We start from the raw sequence: 22,794 nt of genomic DNA, 5'->3' as shown, positions 1-22,794 counted from the left end.
CTAAGAATATTTAACTAAAGTCTCAAAGAAACTTAGGGAAAGGACAGTCATTAAAACAAGTGGTATTGGAAAAACTAGATATCTATATAAAAAAAAAGTGAATAATTTTCTTTATTTCACACCTTACACAGTTAAAACTCAAAATGAATTAAAGACTTAGGTAAAAGCAAAACCTATAATTCTAGAAGTAAACATAGGATAAAAATCTTGATTTTTTTTTTAGGACACAGAAAGCATGAATCAAAACAAAAATTAATGTATTGGATTCTACCAAAGTGAATAAATCTATTCTTTAAAAGACTTGGAAAAATGAAAAGGCAAGCCACAGATTGTGAGAAAATATTTTATTGGTATGTAGAATATATAATGAACTCTTACAATTCAATGAGTCAATGACTCAGTGCTCAACTGAAACCACAATGAGATTCTACTGTATACTTACCAGAATAGCTAAAATTAAACAGACTGAAAAACAAAGTGTTGGTGAACTGGAACTCATGCATTCCTGTAATGTTACAACCACGTTGAGAAACTATTGGACAGTTTCTTATAATATTTAACATCTAAGCTCTATATGATTCAGAAAATCTACTTGTAGGTATTTACTCAAGAACAATTAAAAAAAATATATATATATCCACAGAAAGACTTGTGTAAGAATACTCACAGAAAGCTTTATTTCTAATATCTGAAAAACTGGAAACACCTCAATGTTCGGCAACAAATGAACTGATAAACAAATTGTGGTCTATCTATACAATGAAAACCAATCAGTAATAAAAAGGATAAGTTATTGATACTAGCAATGGTTTGGATGAATCCCAAAAATGCTACTCTGAGTGAATTGAAGCAAGATATAAAAGCATGAATAGTTTATGGTTCCATTCATGTGAAGTTATAGATCAGACAAAGTTAGTTTACAGTGGCAGAGAACAGATCAGTGGTTGCCAAAACTGGGGTGGGGGTTAGGTTTGGGGAGGGTGCTTCACTGTAAAAGAGCAGAAGGAAATATTTTGGAGTAGGGGAGATATCACGTATCTTAATTGTGAAAGGGGTTATATCATCTTGTCTCTTCAAAATGTCCCTCAATTTTTTTCTAAACTATCAATTTGGATATTCTTAGATTCATTCTACAAATCTTAATCGAATGAATATAATGTGCCACAAAATGTACAGTGTCTTATATATGTAAAACAAGAAAAAAAATAAATGTATACATATTTGTACTGAATTGAATAATACTTCTCCCACCATGAGAAAAATAGTCTTTGCAAATGCAATGAAGTTAAGATGAGGTCATTCTGGATTACGATGGGCCCTAACCCAATGACTGGTGTCCTTATAAAGAAAGGAGGAGGGTGAAGTTTGGCACAGGGACATGCACAGAAGGAAGGCAGTGTGAGACACAAGGAAGGACAGCAGTGTGAGGACAGAGGCAGAGATTGAAGTGATTTATCTGTACGCTAAGGAATGCCAAAAGTACCAGCAACAACCCACAGCAGAGAAAAAGCAAGAGTCTCTCCCTCTAGAACTGTCAGTGAGGCCATGGCCCTTTCAACGCTCGCTGTTAGCCTCCTCGCCCTTGTATCTGCGAGAGAACACATTTATTTTAAGCCACCCAGTTTGTGGCACTTCGCTACAGCATCTCTAGGAAACTGATGCAGTGCATGGTTTTAAAATTGTGATGCAAGGAAATATGGTGCTTTTGAAGAGTGCAAATGATGTTAGTTTGGTGGTAGAGTGTAAAGAGGCCAAATATATGGTGATGGAAGATGATTTGACTTTGGGTGGGGGGTAAACAATATAATATATAGATTGTGTATCATAGTAATGTACACTTGAACCCTATAAGACCTGCTAATCACTGTCAGCCCAAAAAATTTAATAAAAAAATAATGCTATTAGTTTGGATTCGCAGGAAAGATCTCTAATGAAATGATCTCTAGTTCAGATGGAGAGGTAAGTAGCAGTTAGCAAGATGAATGTGAGGGCAATGAAGAGGAGAAGGGTAACCAGGAGAAAGAACAGCATTTAGAATGTTTCGAAGTCAGGAAAGATCTTACCATATATCTAGATTGGGAGGGAAGGCAGCTTGCTGGACAGTGAAGACTGAAGGGATTTCCCTTGCGTTTGGAATACAATTTAAACTCCTTAATGTGTCCTAAAGGTAAGCTCTTCTCCAATATCTACTCCTCTCCCTGTCAGAGTCATGAAGAGCTTTGGGCTTGCTTTGACCAGAAGGGGCATGAGTCACTTCCAGCTAGGACACCCTAGCCTGCCCATTTTTCTTTAGCCATGGTACAAGCAATGTTCCAAGGAGAGGGTGCTCCACCAGCCTGGCTCCTGGGTGAAGGCAAAGTGGAGCACAGCACAGCTGATCTGTGATGGACGCATAACATGAGTGAAAATAAGCCCTTGTTGTTGTTTGGGTCTTTTGTTACTGAAGGAAAATCTAGTCTCATCATAAGAATCTTTGTGGAGTGGAGCAGAGAAACAGTGGGTACTTGGGGTGGGGGATATGAGGTCAAGATATAGATGAAAATTTTAAGATATTGATAGAATTAAAGCACATTAGGACATTGAAAGGGATAATTCAGGAGAGACAGAGGGGCAGGGGTATATGAATACATGACTGGAGTATATCTCTAAGGAGAGAGGAGAGAAAAAGTGTACAGACTGGAATCTGATTAAGACCTGTGCTTCAACAGGAAGGAAGAAGGAACAGATGAGGTGACATCCAAGGCTGGGAGAATTTGCAATTCTAAACAAAGGTAAATGTCTTTTAAAAATATTCACATGTTAGGAACCAGTCTTCAACTAAATTTTATACTCTATTTTAGAATGTAGGGATTTGATACAGTTTCTGTGTATACCCTCAGTCCACAAAACTAAATTTGGTTTAAAAATTCCATTAGCTTTCCATCTGCTTCATTTAGATGTATAGGGTAATTCTACTTGAATTTATAAAATTCTTTTCCTTTAAGATACCCAGGTCAAAATCTAGAAGGTGCTGGAAATTTCTCATCTTTGTAAGTCAGACAAAGTAATGATCCTTTAAGCAAAGCTTTGCTGATTATATTCATTTATGCATGCCCTGCCCTGCCCTATACTTCTAAGCTCCAGAAGCCCCTGATGCTCCCATCCAAAAGCATTTCCAGAATCTCTTTAACAGCTTACAGCACACTTTGCTTTGGGGACTGATGATGCAGAAGACATTACAAGCATTTTGGGGAAAGTGTGGCTATAATTTATTTACTAGGGAATAAGTAGTACTGTACACATCATGATAAAAATGGATGAGTATGAAATGATTTATTTCCTAAAAGAATAAAGGGTTGTTTTATGAGATGCAGTAAAATTGTTCTGGATTTGCCCCTGGCCCAGTCTAATGTTGACAGTGACACAGCCAGTATCTGCTTGAAACCTTTTCCCCAGGGCTGACTGAATGACAAACGTAATTCCTGTGGGAAAGCTTGATGTTCATACTCTCTGATGTAGTTATAGTTGAAACTCAGGATAAAAGCTTATTCTTTGTCTCTGACAGCTTGATGGATATATTCAGTTACATCTTGTGGGTTCTTAATACTTGTATTTTCACAATATTAATTGTAATTTTCCAAGCTCTTGATAATTTTGGTTGCATTGTGTAATATATTTTTGACCATTCCTGTATTGAAAGCCTGTGGCAAGATCTCGATGTTTATATACATTTGAGGGCATAGTAGCATGAGGATGAGTGACCTTTTCTCCTTCTTCTCCTCCTCTTTTACAGCTTTCATAATCCTTTTTCCTGTTTTTGCTTCTTACTCCTCTTGTCCTGCTTATTGTTTTCCAGTGTACATGTTAGCTAAATTAGATGTTTAGTTTAGACAATCTTAGACTGGATTGCAACATAAATTAATAAAATTACTTAAAGAAGTCTACCGTATTATATATCTTTTGATACAAACATTCAGTTAATTTCAGGTGCCACTAATATCCATTTGGGTATTATGTTTTGTTGAGTGTATGAATTAATGGTCAAGTGTGTACATAAGGTGCTTAATAGAGGCCTAATTTATGGCAAAATTTTAAAAAATTATAAATATCTAACAATTTTTTTATAAAATGATCTTGGTTTTATATTGAAATCTGCTCAAGTACTTAAGGGCTAACATTTCAACTGCTGTCTTGACATCTTCGTCTCACAGGACCCCAAAGGTCTATCTGAGAGTTCCCCTATTTTAGTCACATGTACTTCCCACCCGCTGGGAAGGCTCCCCACCCAGCTAGCAGCTAGTTCCCCCAGCAACCGGACCAGCTGCACTCCACCTGGTCTTCAACCCAATGGATTTCACTTCCCTTCCAGCCCATGAGATGATTCAAATGAGCCAGTCACATCCCACAGCAGGAACAAGGGGTCACCCCATTACCCTCTTGTTTATACAAAGCTTGCCACCATGGTTTACCCCCATGCTGTCTTGCATGGTGTGCAGTGTCTTTTACCCTGAGCTATGAGTGTATGTGACTAAGAAACGTCTCACAATCTCATGCGTGCATGTCAGGTATCGTGTGTTCAGCCATGTGCTCAGTGTTTAAGGTGGAAGATTCCTCCCTCCCCAGAGAGGCCAACAGAGGTGATCACAAACATCTCATTTCTGTCCCCACAGAATAAGAACAAACATCATGTGCTGCTGAATTATAGTCAAGATTATCATCTGCTTCCTATCATTAACCTAATTTCACTTTTACTTTAATAGATCGACTTTAAAAGAGTGGCGATTTTTGACACTATTTAAAAGTTTGGATAAACTTATGCCATTGCTTGTCTGTCTCAGCCATCTTCAGTAATCTAGATATCTATGCACACATATATGCATACTTTGAGCTACTTTAGCTTTTATAATGGTTTTGAACACAATTAGTAGAAGTTGCCTTTACAACAATTTGACCAAAAAAATTTTTTTTATGAAAAAAATGCAAAGAATTAACTAATTTAAGACAATTATTGCCATGAAAGTGAATCTGTTATTCAGGTTTGTAAGTATATATCTAAGAGAAACCCTGTTGTTTGGAAAAAACTCTTTTGAAATAAAAATAGGCTAGTGAGTCACTTTTAAACCTACGTGGAACAGTGGCCCAGGCTTTTGATAACAAACAATCAGTGGTCATATTACTCTATGTAAATAATTCTTTCTAAGTCAGTGAAGTTTTAAATTAATGAATCTATTCACTCATTGATTCAGTATGTATTTATTATGTTCCTACATATACAAAGTTAACTAACTGAGACGATACTAAAAATTTGTGTAGAATCATAATACCAGGCTAAGAAATAAAGCCAAACTCATAAAATTACAGAATTATAGAATTGAGAAGGACCTTAGAATTTCAAAAGCAAGGTTCAGAAAGTCACAGGGAGTAACAAAGGCTGTAATGTATGTTCCCAGAATTTCACTAAAAAAGTGATTTAATGAATGTCAGTGACATGGAAAGCAATTCTCTTTCAAGTGCCAAAACATATGAAACAATCAAAAAGTGTTACAGGAGGTAACAGAAATATATGTAGTTAGTTCTTACATATGAGAGTCCATTAAAAAAGTAGGTTTTGAGCTGAGCCCAGGAATGGTTTATGATCACTTTCATATGCAAAGGAAGAAACAAAGGGCATTTTTATTAAAAGGAATGTCAGAAGCAAAGTTCTCTATAGTTATCAATGTGGTTAATATATGCTTGGGTCAGTGTTGTGACTGGATCAGAGGATAAATTGCTTTCTAAAAACTAGTAGATAGCAAAATAAGAGGTTAATTAGAAGAGAGTAGAAAAGTAAATTAATAAAAATAGTAAAGTATTAATATTTTCATGACTTTTGGGGGTTAATGTGGTTACATAATGCTTCTAAAATAGACAGAAAGAAGCTTCAATACCCAAGAAGTCAAGCCTAGCATTGTTTGTTGTCTGCCCAGGGAGAAGTTTGAAAGACCAACTTGTGTGGGTGTTGGAAAAGTTGCTCCCACCTGCCTTACCTCATCATTCTCTACCCTTGTCACCAAAATTGATTCCTGTTAATGACCAGATATGTTCACAATTATTTGAACCAATATTAATAATGATTAGTATTTATTGAACATCTACTATGTGCTCATGCACTGTGATGCAACTTAAAATACTTTTTTCTTATATAGGAGAAAGTGGTATCTTGTTAGGATAGACATATACTTTTTCTTTTTTAGCTAGAAAATAAAAGTCATTTATCATTCATGCCTAGAGGGAAGAAGTCCGATGCACATTTTGTACCAGCATCTTGAGAGTAACTCACCTTGGAAATTGACTCATATTGGGGCTTTGAAGCTGCCATTTCCCCTATGAGAAGATAATTATAATAGGGCCAAAACTGACAAGTGGTGTTTTGATGTAAACAATGAACAAACTGACAGATCAATAAATGCTGAGCAAGGCATGCTTCACCTCAGATTATATTGACTTACTGCAAAAATAGTGGAGTGACAAAATGTGTTATGTTTTATCTGAGTTATGGTCATAGCAATATATAAGGTTAACTCAGATAAGACTTGCTGCAAAAGAAGCATCAAGGACAACTGTGAGAAATCAATTTGCAAACACCTTTGTGAAAGCAAGTGTCTAAGGAACAATCAGCACACTTTAATAAAGAAAAATACCTGTCACACTTACTTGTTCTCTATCTGTAATAGAGGACCAGGTTGGCCAAGCACTACATTGTTACTTTAGCTAAGGACTTGACCTTCAACAGAGGTTGTTTTAGTAATGCTGTTACTGAGAGGCATCAGGTCAATGTCCTAGAGGGTCCAAAATTCAAAATCTTGAGTGCTTTTTGACAAAGTCTTGGAAGTAAAACTGTGACAATGACATGTACCTTTGGACCATTATGGTGAGTAGACAGCCTCTGTTAACTCTTTCATTTCTGCCTCAGCCTTTGAGTCAAGATTATGGTTTTCTCAGGGTGGCCTTAGCCAATGATTAATCCAGACTGTGCTATACACAGTATGAGACTTCTCTAACAGACACTTGTTATAGCAGAGCTCCCTATTGGCTGGAGCTTCCTGCTCAGTTCTGCCTCCCCCCCGTTTCCTTTTGTAGATGTTGCTTTCCAAGTAAAACTTTTTTACCCCTGACTCTATCTCAGATTTTGCTTTCTGGAGAATTCAGTTGATACAGTGGTACTAAAAGAGGTTCACTAAAACACCCAGTAAGATGGAATTTGAGATCTGGGTTGCTCACCAGATTGTCAGTAAGGATCCCATTCCAGGCATTATCCCTGCCCCACAGACCCTATTCTTGGCACATGATGGTGGCCCAATTGCTAAAACTTTTATAAGTAGTATCTTTGGAGTGTTTTCCAAGAAAGACACATGGTGGTAGAGCATAAGATGCTGATGACTAAACTCAGGATGTAATAGTTACCAAGCTTCAAAGAAGGCTTTGCTAAGGCAGAAGTTAGCACCCTACTTGGGAAAACCTGCACCCTTGTATGTCTGGGTGGATTCTCCTAAAGCTTTTGGCTTGACAAAGCCCGGTGACTCCTCATAGCCTCCAGAACTGGTCCATGCTTTCTTATCAAGAGCTAGCACATCTCCATTTGGGAAGATACTGATGAGGCCTCTTCCTTGAAGGCAACAGGAGCCCTTCTCAGGATTAGCCCCCATTCTTCTCTTAGCTTTTAGGCCCATGACCAGGGTTAACGTGAATCATACCCAAGCTGGTGTAATGTTAGGCATAATATGGGAGAAATGGACTTTATTCCAAAGGATCTCCAAGAATTAGCCAGCATGAATGAGCAAGAGCTACAGGAATTTTCTCATGCTTGGATTTTGGTGGTTCCAGAATTAAATCAAAGAGGACAAAATATAAATTTGAATAAGGAAGAACATATTGACTTGGATCATATTCTCAGGATACTGGCTTAATATCCTGATTAGGACTCAGGGGTAGAATGCACTTGCTGCAAAGGTGACTCCTAGAAACAGTAGCCCTTGTTGAACAAATTTGAAATGCTTTGATTCACATGAAAGATGATAGAGGAAAGGATTAAAAAGGCTTGGGAATGGGCAAGCTAGAATGGATATATTATGTGAGTCCAGAAGACCCAGAAAAGGATCCACAGTAAGAGTAGAAAATGTACATTTCAGAGAAGCCCATCAGGAACACATTAATGAAAGGGGTCCAGTATCACCTTCATGTTTAGCAGCAGCTCTCTTCTGAAAGTGAGGGCTTATAGGAGGGATGCTGTAATGGAACTTGGCTTTTTGATAGCAATAATAAATCCCTTTGGATTACCTGAGACTTTGTCAAATCTGTAATTCAGACTAGAATGTGACACTCTAGCACCATTCCTTAAGAAAAAACAAATTGGGACATGCTCTAGATTCATTAGTAGTTACTAGAAAAGTATAGGGTAAGGGGAGTAGAGAAAAAGTTTCAAAGAGATATTAGATGAGAGCAGAAAAGGATTAGGAGTAAATAGTCGTGGAAGATGAAGACAGAAAAATATTCTACAATGCTGACTCATTCACCATCTTCTGGAAAACTAGAACCAGGAGAGCCACTTCAACATTTAATGGGATTAAATTAAGACTAATAAAAAGAAGTATCTTTCCACTTTGTAAAGTATATGATTATCTAATCACTATGCTGTACACATGAAATTAATGTAAAACAATGTTAAGTGTAAACTGTAATTGAAAAGTAAAATTTTGAAAACGAAGTATTTTTTACCATTATGGGTAACTTATAGACTTAAAATGGTTGTTACTGCCAAAGAAATTTGCCTTCTAAATAAATAATCATGAATTAGGGAAATGTTTGAGACCATATATTTAAATTTATTTTTGAAGTTAACTTTTGGGAATATACACATTCTTACATTGAATCCTTTGAATTTGCTGTCAGAGACAGACCACTGTGTGAGACACCAGGGTCTGGGAAAGAGGTACCCATATTTATGTTTTTAGATATGGATGTTCTCTTTCTCAGAACTAAATATTGTTACCTTCATACCATGAAGGAATATGAGATATGAATCTTAGGAGAGAATATCCTGAGTAAAGTACAATGACTGCCTTCAACTATGTGAAAGGCTGATACTATGGCTAAGGGGTAAAGAGTGGAAGGCAGCAGATGTTAACTCAGTGCAGAAAAGACTGGCACACAGAGGTGTCTTCACAAGGTGTTAAGCTCCCTGTCACTCGGAGCATTCAAGCAAAGGAGAAGTGAGCATATTAGGGAGGTCATGGGAGAAACTTTGTGAGGATGGTTATCTATGCGATGTTAAGACTCTTTCCTAGTCTAAGTTTGAAGAATTGAAATACAAATCTAACACTGTGTGAAGGCCTGTTCTCCAGAGTTTGTGTTACATGTTAATGGAATTCAAAATGAAATGTGGAAAATATAAGATGGATATATAATAAATTTAAAAAGCTAATAACTAAAGTGCTAAAGGTGTATTATAAGGGAGTAAAATCTCTTTCTCAAGAGGATTTTATTTATATATATAATAAAATTATATCTATCTATATATAGATAGATATAGATAGATCTATATATAGAAAATAAAATCCCCATATGTTATCCGGGATAACTGAATTCTGACCAATTTTGAGGATGGTGGGATAGCAGAGGTAGACATATTTAGTGTCTTAACATTTGATTCTTTGAATTTCTGCTGTCTTTGAAAAAATATGAAGTTTATCAAGAAGATTTCTTTTTCTTGCCCTGGCCGGTTTGGCTCAGCGGTTAGAGCGTCAGCCTGCGGTCCACAGAGACCCGGGTTCGGTTCCCGCTAAGGGCACGTACCTTGGCTGCAGTTTGTCCCCGGCCCTGGTTGGGTTGTGTGGGTGGCGGCCACTCGATGTGTCCCTTTCACATTGATGTTTCTCTCTCTTCCTCTCTCTTCTTCCTGCTCTATCTGAGTAAAAAATGGAAAAATGTCCTCAGGTGAGGATAAAAAAAAAAAAAGAAGATTTCTTTTTCTTTTTTTAAGTTAGGAGAACCTGATACAACTGTAGAGAAGAAAGTTGTCATTGTTAGTTTGGGCTTTTATGGTATAAGGAAAATGTTTTATTATATACAATATATACATATGAAGAATAGCCCTGGTATGGCAAAAACATACAGCGAGGTTTTATTTTAAGTAAAGAAACAAAAAGGATGATACATCCATATTACACTTACAAAGGCAGTACAAAATACAATTATGCTTTTAGAAGTATTTTAAAGTCTATTCGAAAGCGTTAAAATCCCAAAGAATAATAATCAAAATAATTTACAATGGAGTGTCATTTGTTAGATTTTATTTTCATGTTTATATAAAAATTTCAATTTATATTTACATTTTATGTAGATGCTTATAAGTGGATTAAATACAATTTAGATTCTAGTGACTGACCTCCAGAAATCATATGACAGAGTGAATAGGCAACACAAATTTAGAGTACACTCTGTTGTCAAGTTAGAGAAAAAAATTAAAGGTATGAGCCTTTCAGTTGTGAAAATTGATAGGCAGAAAAATGAATTAATTTCAATTTAACAAAAATGTGTTGCATTTCAATAATTTGCTCTGCACTATGAGCTACATGCTGCCAGAAATCACAAGTCTAGGTTTCCCAATGAAGTTTGGTGTTTACTGTTTTCCTGATTTTGGAAAATAGGACACTTTATTTTATTTGATTTCATTTTATTTTATTTTATTTATCCTCACCCAAGGATATTTTTCCATTTTTTGTTCAGATAGTGTGGGAGGGAGAGAGAGGAAGAGAGAGAGAGAGAAACATCGACATGAAAGGGACACATCAAGTGGCTGCCTCCCGCATGACCCAACCAGGGCCGGGGACAAACTGCAACCGAGGTACGTGCCCTTGGCGGGAACTGAACCTGGGTCTCTCTGGACCGCAGGCTGATGCTCTAACCGGCCAGGGCAGGACACGTCTTCTTGAAGAGAGGCATAATAGTGTCAAAAATAGCATGAGCTCTGGATTCCAATTTGTTTCAAAAGATGTTGAAAAGCAGAGTAAATATGACTTACTTCCATTTGAAAAGACTATGTTAATTGTCGCTAGTCAAGTAGATTGAACATTTTTAATAATTTTGAGGAATTATGAAAAATTTATCATGCTGGTCAATTCACCAACTAGAGAAGTAGTTCCAATTACAGTTTGGTGGGGTTGTATAAATGGACTATTTAATATACCTATATACATTTGAGAAGCAAACATTGCAAAATAAAAAAAAAATAGAATCTCCATGAATATGTGAGGTCAACATTTCAATATTAATTGAGAAATATAGGAGGAGGCTACAAGCATGCATATTATGCCTTTCCTTTGTAACTCACTCCCACTTTGTTTTTGTTGATGGTTCATTAAATCTCTTAATTGAATAGTTCCTCTCCTTCCTTGTATCACCAACCTTCATTTCTACTCTGTGCCTACAAAACACCAGCATGAACTTAGTCGTTAGAAAGTATGCTCCGCCTCTGAGATTTAGAAGCTGCCACTCCTCCTTTGCGGACAGTCTCCCTTTCTATCTTTCCTCTTATTAATCTACACACTTTAGGTTGGGCTCACTCATTCTCGCCACACTCAGTACCCTGCTTTAATTGTTTTATTTGGTCAAATATATAATTAGCTTTCTTTTGGCATTGATAACAATCCTTTTTAAAAGTCAGGATATTTTATTTGAGTATATATTTTCTGAAAATAGTTTATATTGGATCACATATTCAGTCCTACATAATGAAAAAAATAACTTTTAAGAATGGAGTTATTAATTACATCCATGTCAACCTAAGTGGAGGTTTGGGGTTCTAAATAACATTTTCAGATAAAGATTCATGGAACTCTTGGTCAATATATTATATGGTTTTTAAGGTCATTTTAATTGTCTTATCAGTATTGGGCTCTTAGGGGGCAATGTTATGATTGAAGTTGTATTTAGTAGAGAAGGAGGTAAATTTTAAAGCACATTCATTATTCTGTACATGAGTTCTTTTGAAAAGGTAACATTTGCTGGAGATTCTTAATTGTAGCTTAAAATCTATTTTCAAATAATTTTCTCTTGAAATAGAAATGAATTACTGCAAGAAAAAAATAGATGAGATAGAAAATAATTGCTATAGTTTTATTAGATGAGACCACAGACTATATGTTTAATAAACATTTACTGGTCATATGCAAAATAGAATATCTAACTGTATCTGCTATAACTAATCATTGTGTTGTACGTTCTTCATTCCTTCCTGTCCTGCTTAGGCCCCAGCAGGCTGACACCTACCATTTGCATCACCTTACTTTTTTTGCTTTCAATTGATTCCAGCCAATGGGAGGCACAAGCAGGAGATCCCCTCCTCTTCCCTGCCTTGCTAAGGTTCTGCCAGTGGCTGTTCCTACAGCTATAGCGTCTGTCCCGTGGCTTCTCTCTCACAACCTGAAGACCTCTCTAGGCTTCACTAATACCTTCCTTTACTCCGGTTCCTTAAATTCCAGGGATTGTAATGGCTTCTTATTGTTGTTAGTTCCAGGGTGCTTCACCATGGCTTGCTTAGGATCCCCTTAAATCTACTTAAACCTCTGTAAATAGTTCCTTTATTCAAGAAACGCTCAGGATTGCCATGTTTATTGGCAGAAACCTGAAAATTAACATCTTAATTTTCATTTATGTTACAAAGAGTTGAGAAAAGGCTGGGAAGGATAAGATTTTAGAAAAAAGAATCAGCCTCGCATCACCTTAAGATACAGCAGGTTCATGGAACTGAAATACCACCTTAGCATAAATATATACCTGCAGAATGATGGAGCCTGCTTGAGGACATTGTGCACTAAGAGATTATTCTGACCATGTGATTAACTAGCATGGTATATGATGTGGAATATAATTCAGTTAAATAATAATTAACACTGATTTTATCTGACTCTGGCAGAGTGGAACCAACGTCACTGATGTTTGAGTCTAGACAGAATCTGCTGAACAGTCGCATAATATCATGAATACATTGTTGATTTTACTCCACCACCAGGGATGAGACCAGCTGATGACCATGTCAGATGAGTGTGTCCAAACCCAGTGCAGTTTTCACGCTGCTATCTGTGTTCCTGTGTTGGGATGACTTGAAAATGGTTTCACAGTCTAGAAATCACCACGTGCTTGGGTTCTAAAATATCAAGAAATCGTTAATCTGCAGCATTCAACTCTGATTATTTAAACTTCTTTGAATTACTTACGTGCAGTGTTAGGAGTTTGGCAAATTCTAAGTCACATCAAGGTCATAGGTTGATTTAATTTAAATGGTGGCCTTTTGATATCGGTTGCTGAGGGTGGCAACATGGAAGTGCCCTCTGCTTAATTACCATCTATGTGATGTTATAGCTAATCATGTTACATGCACCCTTGCACCTCAAGATTTAATCCCCTTCTCAGATGGCATTTTTATGTTTGAATTGCTGTGACTACTTCAACCAGACTTTAGGTGCCTGGGGCAGAGACTGAGTCCCCTTCAAAGGCAATGCAGAGCACATTGTTAGCATGCTGCGAACAGATCAGGAGTAAAACTTTCCAGAGAGTCGCCTAACTGACATCAGCTGAATAATAAAGGTAACTGCAAAGGGGAAAACAATAGATTCTTGCTATAAAGTTCTTAAGTTTCTCTTGACTGATATCAATAGAATGGTTTTTCCTTTTCTGCATGTGCCTGGACTGGGTGTTTGGACTACAGCAGAAGGGGCTTCCTTGTCTTTTCCACTATTTGCCTGCTCCTTTTCTCTCTGATTTATAGTGCTAGGCTTATGGGTCACAAATTCTCACACCTCCCATGCAACATCTGTCCCCCTTTCGTGGTACCCTTCAGAGAACTGAGACTGAAAGGAAATATTTTAATCTTGATAAATGAGTAACCTGTCTGAGACATAAAGATATTCCCCATACATAAGCTCCTATTTGGAAGTGAATGAGTTGGTCTAATTTGCAATTGTCCTTGAAAATTAATGGTATGCAATTAATAATATGCTAATTCATTTTATTCTCTGTTCCATATGGTATTGGCTTGCGTTTCATGCTAGGTTTGTCCTTTTGAAAATGACTGAAAAATAATCTTACCACTGAGAAGTTTTAACTCTGAGGCAAGGTGATCTATCTGAACTAAAAGAACAGAGAATGGCTTTATTTATATACTTATTGTACAATATTTGGCATGCTACTTATGTTTTAAGGATGTTGCCCACAGGAAGATAGAACTAACTTGGTCTTTTTGCACATGATCATTTCACAGCTTTCTTCTACACAGGATTGGCAAAGCATATAACCCCGACACAGGATTGCTAACAAGCCCTCTTTATTTAGAAGAACTGCAAACAAATTTAGGATATAGAAGATAACTTGTCACTGAGGGTGTCAGAATTACCTCTGTTTCAAGGGCTCAGACTCAAATCTGGGCTCATCCTGTTTTAAAACCGAAGCTTTCTGCTTGAAGTCACCATCAAAAATTAGCTTTTCTCACCAAGACCAGTTGGCCACATAAATGGATAGTGTTCACAGAGTGTCCAGGGTGCTGGCAACTTCCAGTGTTTGTCATGTTTAGAGCTCCTTTTCTTACCTCTGGGTTTTGAACCATAACTCATCCTATACTTTTTGTCTCTCTCTAATTAGGGAGTTACTGCACATCTTTAAAGAAGGTGCTATGCATTATATTTAATCAACAGAGTACTGCTACTGACCAATCAGAAGAAATACCAGCTGTGAACAACTGTAACAGCCAGACAGAACAAACCAGCTGACTATCATCTCTGCTCTTATAGTAGAATTATCTTGTCAAATGCTGAGTGTAAGAGACTTTGTGGCTGTCCCGCATATGTCTGCTCTGTATTAGCTGTTTCATTATATGCCCAAATGCCCTACTATCTCTCTGCCTCAGGGCTTTTTTTGCACAGGTCATACGGTAAGTTCTGGAGAATTAATGCCACCAGGAGAAATAATAATTGGAAGTTGGAGTGTAAATACCCTGGTGTTCCTTTCCCTTGGGTGAGGCAACTCTGAGGCATATTCCACACTGTCTTTGAGAGATCCTCAGCAGGAATGAGCCCCTGTTGCCCACAGTGTTATCTTGCTTATTAACACACACACACACACACACACACACACACACACACACACACCTTGCATTGGTTTCCTGTGTTATATCATCTCTTCCCATCCAATGTTTCTTGAGATTACCCAAATAAAACAGGCTAGACAAAAACTAGGAGGTGACATTGAACTCTGGAGGGGACAGTGATTTTTCCTCACAGGGATTTATATATATTCTGGGTATAGGTTTCCTTTCTCTGCCATACTCTCAATTAGCACCGTTATCTGAGAACTCACATATATGGTATCTCATAATATCGTTTTGGGTCCAGGGACCTGCTTTTTGGCAAAGAAGTCAAATGATCATGAATTTCACTGGTTCTACCGTATATATCCTTTAACCTTGAAGTAGCTGGCCTGATGACATTTTGGGATAGCATTTTAAAGGACAGTGAAGTAAACACCTGTAGACTTGGGGTACTACCCTTTAAGATGTGTATAACTTTCAGTGAATGAACTATAGGATGCTGTATTTGTGACAATGCATGGGTCCAGGAACAGGGGTAAAGACTGGAGAGGCCCCTGTCCCTATTCCCAGGGACCTGTGTGAGGAAAGTTTGCTTCCCATGCCCTCTGCTGGATTAGAGGTCCTGACCTCAGGGGAGAGACTGGGCATTTCTACCAGGGATGCAGTAATGGTTTCACTAAATAACTGCTGCCAGGTCAGCTGATGATCTTTGTGCTCTTGGATTAACAGGCAAAAAAGGAGTTGCTGTACTGACAAGTAATTAACCCCCATTAAAACAAGGACATGAGGTTGCTGCTGTAAAATAAAGATAGGGAGGGGTATGTTTGAAACCCATACCTTTTCTGGGATTCTTTGTGAGGCTTTCATCACAACACAAAGGTACACTGAACAGGACTTGGACTTCTCAGGGACAAGCGGAAGTGGCTAAGGCACTTAGAGTAGAGTGAGTGGTAGCAGGACATGTACAATGTCAATGGTAGCCTCAGTGTCAACTGCAATACTGAGGACTGTGGCTTACCCCATTATATTTCCAGTTTTAAGACCTCATTAACCTTCTCATTGTAAATCTTATTTGTTTTTTTTTTAGAAAATAGTTATGGACCATCAACTTAAAGAAGTAGTGATGGGACAAATTGAAGTTATCTTGGGGGATGAGTGAATCTGTGCGTTGCAAATGGCAGACTGTAACAGATGCTGTCTGAGCCCCAAACATGTCCCCTTCAACATTCACTCTTGAAATTGTACTCACTGTTTGGGTATAAGAACATGTTGATGATGATCCATTTTAAAATTCTCCAGTCCTCTTTGCCTGAGGGCTTTTGATTCGTCCTTGCCCAGGGTAAGCCAGAAGTACTAAGGGAGTTGATGTCTCTTAGAACAGCTTTCAACCAAAAAGGAATGGGAATGTGAGCATAAATACTTACAGATGGCAATCACCTGTAGGTGAGACAACTGAGCTCCTTTCACGCTGTCTCCCAGAGTTTCCAGCAGTACTGAACCCCAGGTGTCTGCAGCAGCCACCTGCTCATCAATGCACCCGCTGTTGGCCATTGTTCTCTTCCCTTTCTCTCTTCCCCACCACTCTAATGGTGCTTCTTAGAATCCTTTCCTCACCCCCCTCCCCCATTAAGCCACTGACTCTCAAAGCTTCTGAGTTCAAATTGAAGAGTAGTTTGGAATGATGCACTTCTCATACTTTATTATGTTCAAGTGCACCATGTGGGACCAAGACAAGAATGCAGAAGAATTTTTCAGTTGTATTCAACCACAGTACTATTTTCACAAATTTCTCTTCATGTCTTCACCAAATTGAGGTTCTTTGGAAAATACTTTAGGAAACATTTAGATAATCATTTGGAGAAAAACACATCCCATGAGAGAGTAATATTTCCTAAACTCGATCAAGTGCTCAGTAACCATCTTTAAAAATTTTTCAGACATAAATAGGAACCATTTATGTGAGAACCAGAACCTTCTTCTCTCATGCTCAGCCTGTACACTGGAAACTGAAACCATACTACCGTCTACATTAATGACTTTAAATTAATTAGCATGTATTTGCTCTTCCAGAGCTGTCCTGCTTAAGCAAATGATATGATTATTAATTACAGGAACTGCTGTAAAGACTTATCAACTTTTCAATGGACAATATTAATGAACAGTTTGTGCTCAAAGATTATTTAAATCACTCAAAATCCTTGCCTTGCTCACCAAGCCTAGATAGTTACATCATTCCCCTTCCCCTTCCCACCACCTCCTTCTTCTCCTCCTCTCCCTCTCCTTCCTTTCTTTTTCAACTTTATCTACATCGTCTTCGTCTTCTATACTACTACCACTACTACCACCACTACTGCTGCTGCTGCCGCTACTACTGCTCCTTCAGTTTCTGCTCCTTGCCTACTTAAGAAGCTTGCATGTTTTTAGTTTCTAGATTTCACTGCATGAGATACATTTTTTCTTTCTCTAACTTACATAAATATCTAAGTTTTTTGACATTAGAAAAGATTAAGAATACAAATCAACACATATAATTATTTTCTAATGTTCGATTCTTTTATCTCAGCTGAGAAGAGACATTCCTGGTTTATCTAAAAAAATATATAGCTATTTAACCTATGTGCACAGAAATATTCAGTATAATAAACTAAAACATCTCATAATCAGGTACACTTAGTAGGCTAAGTTGGCTGGATATTCAGAATTGAATATTGGGGGCCATAAGCTCTGGGGAGCTCAAATGGAATAGGGGTAAAATTGTACTTGATCAAAAAGTATTGATTTACACCTTCTCTGAAGTTTCTGTGTCTTCTTTCCTTTTTTTTTTAAGCAAACAAATTATTAAAAAAACACTGATGCTTTCATATTCACATGTGGGTGTGAATCATCTGTGGAAATGGAGTAATAGCTTAGGGTCTCCTGCTGATGCTTGAGTGCATCTCTGGAGATTGCTTTAAAATATCTCCACATACTCAGCATTTGAGAAACTGAAATTGATTTGAGAAGGATTGCTGCTTCAGTGGTCCATGTTACTCAGCAACTTTCCCCAAATGCCCATCCACTATCATCACTAATGTGGCCTAGTTCACCAGCTGAACACACAGGAGCTCTCTGCTTGGCTCACCAGTCACAGAGACGGTAGATGGCTCGTGTCCAGGTATTCTTTCTCCGTGGTTAGGCTTAGGAATAATGTTCTGATTTGTATTTTGTTTTATCCCATCCTCTTTTTCTTCCTCTCAGTTTCAGTTTTTATTAAAGAGTGTAAGTTTCATTTACCTAAAATAAATTTTAAAATGATCTAGTTCCACCAAAATTTATTTAGGACCAAGTATGTGCCAGCCATTGTGTTAAGCACTAGACATTTACAACTGAGTATTCATGAATTGCATACTTTAGAAGAAATAGATATAGAAAATTAAATATATAACTATAAAGAAATATGATCAGTGCCAGAAGAGAGTTGGTTTTAAAATCCAGGTGTAAAATCCAATGAGTGAGATTCATCGCATTGGGTGATTGAGAGTATAGGGAGAAACTAGCAATGGTTCTCAACCTTCCTAATACTGTGACCCTTTAATACAGTTTCTCATATCGTGGTGACACCCAACCATACAATTATTTTTGTTGCTACTTCATAACTGTAATTTTGCTATTGTTATGTGTTAGGCAACCCCTGTGAAAGGGTTTGGGGGTTGAACTACCCACAGGTTGAGAACTGCTGAACTAGAGTATAGTGATTACATTTGACCTGATTTAAAGGGGGTCCTGTAGATCAGAAAAGCAAAGATACCTCAAGTAGAGGAACTAGCACCAGCAAGGGACATGGTGCATCAAGGTGAGTAACTAAGGGCTAGGGTGGAATGAGGGAAAGCAGCAGATGATTTTAAGGCTGTAATCTATGCATAGATTATGTATCTGCTGGTAATCCATAGTTTTATATCTGCTGGTAAGCTACATTAAGGAGTTTGTTATTTTTTGGTAGTCAATTGGGATCAGTAGGAGTCCATGAAGATGATGGAATGATATGATAACAATACAATTGTGATTTTGGAGAGTGTGTTGAATAGCAATTCCAATGTAATATGTAGAAGATACTTTAATTTGAACATTTACAAAGCTTTTTTAAATTCCACCTTTTGTGACATGTAGCTTTTATTTTGCAGTTTTCTGCCCGGGGTAATTTTGTACTTGTTAATGGGCAGGATCTCTGTGTCCACCTATATGGGACTGTCCATACAAGAGGGAATCTGGTATGAGATGTGATTCCTCTTATAGGACTGACCACTTTGGAGGATCTTCAGTTATCCTTGATAGCCAAAACGACAGAAAGAAGATTAGCAGTTTCCAGGGGCTTGTGAGGGGAGAGATGGGCGGAGATGGAGATTGATTACTTAATGGGCACTGCCTTTCCTTTTGAAGTAATGAAAATGTTTGGGACTCAGTGGTGATGGTTGTGCAACGTTGTGAATATACAAGAAACCACTGCATTGAACTGATTAAAATGGTGACTTATACGTGAGTTTTATCTCATGAAAAAAAGAGAGCATCATGCCCCATACACACAGGCGTCACAGAAAGGAAAAAAAAAAGGATATAGTAGCTGAACACAATGCACACAAAAGAAAAACAAAATTATCCATGCAGACATGTACAGAGATACACAGAGAATAAGAGAGAGAGAGAGAGAGAGAGAGAGAGAGAGAGAGAAATATAATCATAGACAGATACACAGAAAGACAGAAAGATAAGGAGAGACAGAGAATGCACAGGCATCAGAGTTGAAGTGGGAGTATAAAAGATTAGGTTAAAATGATGAAATCAAGGTAAATAAGAACTTCAATTTCTAAATAAGTTAATTGGGCAGGATTGACAGGTCCCAAAAGCTGACTTAGGCTATGTGAAAGATGACCTTTTTTAAGGGTGACATTTATTAGACTGTGCCAATGACACAGTAGATGAACTGTTTTGCAATCACTTAAACCATTTAATTACGGACTAAGAGTATATATGAAAGGGCATAATTGGAATTTGGGGCTTGTGGAAATACCTATTTTAGTCTTTGGAGGTATTCATCTTTAATATCCATGACACTGCGTTACAAGTAAATAATCAGTGTGTGAATGTTGTGTGGAAAAGAATAACATTTTCCAGGACTAAATTCAACTAATTTCCTGTCTATAGTATTGGCCTTGATGTTCTTACAGGGGAAAGTAGCTTTATTATCTCAGCTGATTTTATTTTCCTGATAGAGGGCTGTTTTAATATCACCATGCCTTGCAGGCCTGCTATTAATTTTAATAAGAATTGAATACGTGTGAAATCCTTGGGGAATTTGCAACTGAAAGTTACCAGATGTTCTGTATGAGGACAATGTGGTTTAGGTATAACCAAAAGGTGCTGTGCTCTTCTCACCTTTTAAAAGGAGTTCAGTGTCCTGCTAATCCACACCTCGTTCATGACCACAGGTTCCCTCATTTTTATTCAGGTTGCATCCTTTCCTGTTTTTTATGATGGACATTTCAGATTAGTTCAGAAAGAATGTTGTCACTTCACCAGTGAGAATTGCAAGAAGAGAAGAAAACTCTGTCTTATAGACTGAGGTTGGGGGGAAAATAACTGTTCTCTATTTGTAGTATGACTTCACCTTATCTCTCCAAGGTTATGCACTTTACCACAGTTTTGAAAGCATACTTCCAGCGAAGTGCCTCCTTATTATGAATGGGCTTCCCTTATTGTTCACAGGAGTTCTAGAAGCTAACTTTTTCCCAGCTTCACTTTTTTCATATTGCTCACTTTCATCTTATGCTCACTTTCATCTTATGCTTTCTCTTTGGCTTGTAAAATGAGGAAGCTGCAAGCAAGGATGGGTAAAGGCCATAGCTCAGACAGTGGCCAGTGGAAGCTTCTGTAAAATCTAAATCTTTTGATGAAGGTTGCAAAGTATAACATAAAGGTGCTGCTATTTCTATGTAAGGCATGGAAGACTGCTTGAAGGACAATAAAGATATGTCTAATTAAAGATGAATATAAGTAATGTTTGAAAATTTGACATGTTTGTTGAGTTGCAGAATGAATATATTGATAAAGGGAAATGGGCAAATATTTGACTGATTTACAGGACCAAAGATTTTCTATAATGAGGGAAAAGAACTTTGTTTTAGAGCATCTATTTTAATCCCAGAGGCTATATATTAGCCATGAAATAACAAAGACATGTAAATGCATATCAAATAAATGGAAAGAAAATTGGTTTGCCATTATCATCTAGTGAAGATCAATTTCTGTTATATAGTGGGATGTGTCAAGTAGTTGTATGATTGCCAAATTATTAACTGCTACACATTGTCTTTCAACCTCTTTGATTTTCCTTAAAATGTGACACTGTTGAAAAACGAAATGAAAAACCACTGAATGGGAGATCATTTTCACCAATAATTAGGGGTAAATATCCAAAATTTATAAATAACTTATAAAACTCAACACCAAAAACTAAATAATTCAATTAAGAAATGAACAATGGAACTGAATAGACACTTCTCCAAAGAGAAGATACAGAATAGTCAATAGACATATGAAAAGATGTTCAATGTCACTAATCATCAGAGAAATGCAGATTAAAACCACAATGAGATATCACCTCACACCTGTCAGAATGGCTGTCATTAATCAACACACAATAAGTGTTGGGGAGGATGTGGACAAAAGGGAACCCTCATGCATTGTTGGTGAGAATGTAGGTTGGTGTAGCCATGGTGAAAAACAGTACAGAGTTACCTCAAAACATTAAAAATGGAACTGCCTTATGACCCAGCGATTCCCATTCTGGAAATTTACCCATAGAAACCTGAAACACTAATTTGAAATAATGTATGCACCCCTGTGTTTATTGCAGTATTACTTACAATAGCCACAATTTGGAAGCAACCCAAGTACCCATCAGTAGAGGAGTGGATAAAAAAAAAACCTGTGGTACATTTGCTAAATGGAATACTACTCAGCCATAAAAGAGAAGGAAAGTTAACTTTTTGTGATAGCGTGGATGGACCTGGTGAGTATTATGTTAAATAAGCCAGTCAGAGAAAATACAAATACCATATGATTTCACTAATATGTGGAATCTAATGAATAAAACAAACAAACAAAATAGAAACAGAGGCATGGATACACGGAACAGACTGATAGCTATCAGAGGAGAAGGGGGAGGGGTGGTGGGGCTGGGTGAAAAAGGTGAAGGAATTAGGCAAAAAACAACAAAATTCATAGACAAATAGCATGGTCATTACCAGAGGATAGTCATTACCAGAGACAGGGGTAGTAGGAGGTAGGGGAGGGTAAAAGGGTGATAAATGGTGATGGAAGTAAACTTGAGTTGGGGTGGTGAGTGCAATATAATATACAGATGATGTATAATATAATTGTACCCTTTAAACCTATATAATTTTATTAAGCAATGTAACCCCAATAAATTCAATTAAAAAACAGGTGACACTGTTGACTAGTCACTTTTTCTTTTCTTTTTAAAAAATCCTTACCTGAGAATATTTTTTCATTTATCTTCAGATAGAGTGTAAGGGGGAGAGAGGGAGGGAGGGAGGGAGAGAGAGAGACAGAGAGAGAGACAGAGAGACAGAGAGAGACAGACACAGAGACAGAGACATACATCAATGTGAGAGAAACACATCGATTGGTAGCCTCCTGAC

Source organism: Molossus molossus, unplaced genomic scaffold (assembly GCF_014108415.1).
Source record: "Molossus molossus isolate mMolMol1 unplaced genomic scaffold, mMolMol1.p scaffold_m16_p_1, whole genome shotgun sequence".
Taxonomy (NCBI): Eukaryota; Metazoa; Chordata; class Mammalia; order Chiroptera; family Molossidae; genus Molossus; species Molossus molossus.
Note: the sequence above shows the minus strand (reverse complement) of the source record.